We start from the raw sequence: 5,569 nt of genomic DNA on the forward strand, positions 1-5,569 counted from the left end.
AGCTGTGGCCTGACCAGCGTCGCATAGAGGGGGAGGATCACCTCCTTGGCTCTACTTGAGATGAACCTGTGGATGCACGATAAGGTCCGGTTAGCCCTGCCAACCATGACCTCGCATTGTCGGCCCATGTTCATCTTGGAGTCAATGATCCTATCAAGGAACAAATACATTAGTGTTCCTTGTACTGTTTAACTAGGAAACTACTCAGGAAGTCTTATGAGAGTTTGTGGGAGGTCTTATGCTGTTACTTATTATTTGTATTTCACTAGGCAAAGATAAAAATCCTTTGGGTAGGGCTTATCTCTTAGTCTGTATTTGCATGACAGTATCAAGATCAGGATCTCTGGGGACTACTGTAATAAAAATACCTAGACACAATTGAAATAATAAGATTTTGTGCAAGGATCCTTATGACATCTCAGTGAGTCAGCACATTTCTTTGTAAAAGCATACATTTAAAACTTACAAAAATATAGCTGTATTGATGAATATTGTGGCAGGCCAGTAAGGGGCACTCCCACATTGAGCCACCTGCCTCACTGTGCCCAACCACCTTCCAGGCCAAGTGCCTCCCTGGGGAGGCCTCGTGTCTGGCTGACCCCCTTCCTGGAGCACATCCGCTAGCCTGGGGGTTGCACTGCTACCAAGGGCTGGGCTTGGTTCTGGCTCTGCACACTCTGGGAAACACAGGCCTAGTAGCCCTCAAGGGTACTTGATTCACTTCAAGAACTTGTGCTTCTGACTGAGGGAGGCATCTGAAGTAGTGGTCTCCCTTAGTCAGCCGAACCAAGGGGACCCCAAGGCATAATCTAGACCCACTCCCAATAAGTCTCCCACGCTAGGTACAAAGGAGAATTTTATTGGTTACAAGGGGTAGGGTTGGAATAGGGTACAGGGTAGAGCAATATCAGAGAAATCCCATAGAGCAAACTAGCATGGCTGGGTAGCCTTTGATCACGCATCTGAGTTACTGCAAGCTATATATCTAGTTAGATCTCAGGTAGCTTACTCACAAGTATCATCCAGAGGCTGGTGGAGATTCCTTCTGGAGGCAGGCAGTTCCTTGATCATGAGTTTTAAGAGAGAGAGCAAGAATCAGATAGTTCAGCTCTTCGCTCGCTCGCTCGCTCGCTCGCTCGCTCGCTCTCTCTCTCTCTCTCTCTCTCTCTCTCTGAGTCTTCCTCATGACTGCTTCCTCCTCCTCCTGGGCAGTCCTTAACTTATATAGCCCTTATGACCTCATTTACCTGGTCCAATGGAGGCCAGCACCTGTTGGCTGTCAGCCAACCAATTTGAAATGCATCACTGGTTGCTGGGCAGACTGGCAGTTCCTAGCTCTGCAGGGAGCAAGCCCCTCACCCAGGTAGCTGATACCAGTCATGTAGGCAGAGGGAGCAGGTTTCCCCCCTCCCTCAGAAATGTATCCAGCTCAGGTTACCTAAAGAGATGGGGTAAGGTGTGTATCCTCTGCTGCGTCCATCTTAACCAAATTGTCACAGAGCAGAGTTTTTGGGGAGAAACAGAGGTGGCCTTTTGCCACAAATATATGTAGCATAACTAGCTTGTCCTTTGAAATCCTCTCTTCCAGTATTTTGCTTGTAAAGGGTAAGAAGGTGGCTGGAAACTCTGTTGGACGAAGCATTACTGAAACAACCAGGAGGGATGGACATGTCAGGCAAAATGTACTTTCTTGGAAGCAGCAAGAGATATCTTATGCTGTAAAGTCACTGACCTTATTTCAGGTATTGACTGTTGGAAGGTGAATTGGCATTTGACTGCTTCCCTTCATCTGAGCATATGATGGCCTAGATTGCACAGAAGCAAAGGATACTTTCTAATTGACTTCAGAACACTGGCTCAGAAACCTGAGAATTCTTCTTAGTATCAGCAATAAAAAAACCAAAACCAAATAAACACTGAATAGCAGTTTCTTAGTTCAGTCTTTGAAGTGAGTTATAAAAAGCTGACAGAGCCTTGAAAATTTCTTGTGTTTAGAAGGCAAGTGAGAATTCATGGCAACTTTTTTACCTAATAAATCGTACATAAGAAAGAATCTAGGGCAGGGTTGCCTGAATAGTGAATTGTTGCTGTTTAAATAATTACAATACAGTAACAGAAAAAATGAGCCAGTCAGATCAGGCCAGTATTGTGTTAGGACAAGTAAAACTGTAAAACTGCATGGTAAGTCTTTGCCCAACAGAGTTCATTACAGTAATCATGGGTGACAAATGCATGGTCTATAGCAGGGGTCAGCAGCCTCTGGCATGTGTGCTGAGCATGGCACGCAAGGCCATTTTGTTTGGCACACCACCACCAGCCTGGGCTGTAAGCAACTGCTGCCAGCCACAGAGCCCAGGCTGCTCCCAGCAGGTGGCTGGGAGGCTGCAAGCCCTGCTGCAAGCAGACTGGGCTCTGTGGGCCAGCTACAGCTGGGAGGCTGCAAACAACTGCTCCGGGCTCTGGCATGTTGGCACTCTGGCACATTCCAAGGTAGACATTGTGGTTTTTTCGGCATTCCGGCCAAAAAACATGCCTAACCCTGGTCTATAGGCCGGATATTGATTATTTGGTACATTTAAAGTAGGGAACAGTTATATTTCTAGCCCTCATCTTTGGAAAAGATAAGGGGGTGTGTGTGTGTCCACGTGCATGGGGGAGGGGGGTGTTGTGTGTGAAAAAAGGATAAATTGATGCAGTGCTATCTTCCTGAGGCTATGAAATTGCCTGAAACAATCACAAAACTGTGGCTCCCCCATGCTCTATTTCAATAACTGCAGAATAAATGCTGAAATCTAGAAATAATGCTTCAGGTAAAAGAACCCCCCGCCCAGCATTTAATTGACATAATAGCTGCAATACAGTTAAGGATCTCTGTGCAAGGTATTATACCCCTTATATGTATACATTATGATGTAGTCTTTTTCACTGCATGGCCTATGTCTATGCACACATGCTTCTGCCACCAGATGTTCTGGTGGCAATCTGGTGGCAGACAGCTGCCTCTGCCAAGCTGCCAGAGTGCATACAAACCCACAAGTTTATTGTGACTCTATGCAACTCCAGTGTGCATTTGTGTTGTCAGAGTACAAAGTGCATTTTGGGAGAGCAGCAGCTGTTGAATGGATCACAGCAGCTGAAGGTATGGGGACTGCACATGCCTTCTGCTGACTACCTAGTTTTGGCAGCAGTGCCTCTCTACTGGCAGAAGTCAGGGTTCTGCTGGTGCAGAAAGGCTTTGTGTATTCTAGTTTTCTCAGTAGAACTGGAGTAGTGGAGTGCAGAGTAAACCACAACCACATGGTATTATTCTTTTTTTTCCCCCCACAGAGCCTCTGCCTCTTTCAGAGCATAGGACGGATGGGGAAAGAAGAAAAAGAGGATTATGTGTATGTGGGTAGTATTGGAAGAATAGACAGGAAGGTGCAGAAGGGAGAGAAACAGTGCTAGTCCTGGAGTGATGCTGAATAGGACAATAAGGTATTGGTGAAATAAATGCTATGTAAAAAATCATTTACTGCATGAAAGGCAGATTCACTTCTACAAAAAAAGGAAAAGAAGAAAAGTCAGATCTCACATGGGCAGCATGGATAGATTTGCTATCAATTGAGGGGGTTATATTATTATTGTAACTTTTATGCCTCGTCAAACTAACTATAATTAAAAATGGAATTTAGGCTCAATTGTGCTTCAAGGCATTGCCCTCTGTGAGGGGTATATCATTAGTTCTACAAGGCAAAATTCATTTTCTGGGGAGAGATCAATGAATGAAATGATTTGCTATTTCAAATTGCACTGTCCCCAGCCAATTTAAGGTAAAATAAACATTTCTCATTAGGTGATTTTCCTACTCTGAGAGAGAAATTTAGTAAAGATCCTTATCAAGAACCAGTTAACTAAATACCTCCCATCATCTTCAACAAGTATTAGAGCTATTAAGGCCTATTATCCCATCTATTAAGTAGATAGAAGAGACTCTGCTGGCTCAGCATAACTCTTATGCCTAACGGAGATTACAAGTGAGCTGACTGGCTGCCCCCACTTTACTTTTCTGGGCAGGGCCTTATGCTGCCCTTTATTTGCAACTCCTAGCGTCAACTGATGTTAGAAACAGCAATCGCCGTTTTCTTTCTAAAACATGAAAACCTTTCCTCTCCACTATCATTCTATAGGATAATAACAAACATAATTAAAGTACTAATGCAATTCCAAACAGATAAAACTGAACAGGATAGAATGGAGAAAAGTGCATAAATACCCTGGGGGGCAGGAAATCTAAATAGTGGTGAGTCACATCCTCAGATCACCACAGCCTATGGCCAGTTGCCTGCAACTTGATCAACTGTGTCATGACAATTCAATGGAAAATACCACTCCCCCCCCCGATTCCTCAAAACAAAACCAAAAAAAAGTGTGGAAGTGGAATGGTTTAAATAGGAAAATGAATCTGAGACTTCAGAATCAAGCTGTTTCTTATTGCCTCTGGCAAACTGAAAGTATGTATCATACCTAAGGAAAATCAACACTGGACACAAGCCCTCATGCCCTTTATTGTATAATTTATTTCTTGCTTTTTTCTTTTTTAAATATTTTGATGGAAGTAAAGGACTTCTGCAGTTTTCCCTCTTTATAAAGTCATAACTAAAAATTTAAATTTTACAATGAGAACATGTTACATGGGCTAACATTCTCGTTTTTCTGGTTTTCCACAGTAGTGTTTCATTCAAACCACACTTGGCCATTTTTCACTTATGTATTCCATAAATATTTCTTTCCCTCTTGCCCCTGTGCCCCATAGCCTTCAAGTGGGATATAAATGCAATAATATATAGTTTAATGGTCACCTTTAATTTCCATCTTGCATTTTGTTTGCTTTAGGCTGGGTATTACTGGATAATTCAGTCACTGCCCTGGAAAGCTGCCATTTAATTAAGAAGGAAGGAGACAAAATCCCAGCTGTGATAGTAGAAGGAAATGTGTGTAATAGTAAAAAGCTATTAAAGCACAAGAGTAGCCTTATATAGATACTGTTATTGACATTATCCAGGGATGGGCAATTATTTTGGGTGGAGGAATCCTTACTAAGTTTTGGCAAGTCATTGAGGGCCACATGGGTAGCCCTGACCCTTGACAGGTGCCCCACCCCTGCTCGCCATCTTGGAACCAGAAGTTCCTCCCTCTAACCCCTCACCTTTGCCACCAGAAGTCCCTCCCCTTTCCCCTTGGAAGCATTCGTTTCAGCAAGGGGGCTTGCCATCTCAGAACCAGAAAAATACCAAATTATATTCTAAAAATCAAACGTACTACAACATTCATTAATTTAATTTAAAAAAATATTTTTGTCATGATTTTGCATGTGTTGTGTACATAGAGGTGATAGTATAATAGCCTAAAATGAAGTCTTACTCTTGTATATTGTGGGAGGGTGGGTATGAGTTTGTGGGTATGTGGGGTATGGGGGAGGGTGTGGGTGTCTGTGTGGGATTTGTGGGGGCTAGATAGGCATGGGGGTGTGGTTGTGTGGGGTGTGTGGATTTTGTAGGGGGCTGTGAGTGTGGGGGAAGGGTGGCTG

At 43.5% G+C, this 5,569-nt stretch overlaps 1 long non-coding RNA gene across 1 annotated transcript in view; it reads left to right on the forward strand.

Annotated features, from left to right (window-relative positions):
* The first annotated feature begins 2,446 nt into the window (after positions 1-2,446).
* The window catches only part of LOC109299480, a 23,113-nt gene continuing 19,990 nt past the window's right edge, over positions 2,447-5,569 (forward strand). The window contains exon 1 of the long non-coding RNA XR_002097881.1: positions 2,447-2,542. This is a non-coding gene — a long non-coding RNA (uncharacterized LOC109299480). The remainder of the gene's footprint in view (positions 2,543-5,569) is intronic.

The sequence above is a fragment of the Gavialis gangeticus genome, unplaced genomic scaffold (assembly GCF_001723915.1).
Source record: "Gavialis gangeticus isolate Ggan-Ray unplaced genomic scaffold, GavGan_comp1, whole genome shotgun sequence".
NCBI lineage: Eukaryota > Metazoa > Chordata > Crocodylia > Gavialidae > Gavialis > Gavialis gangeticus.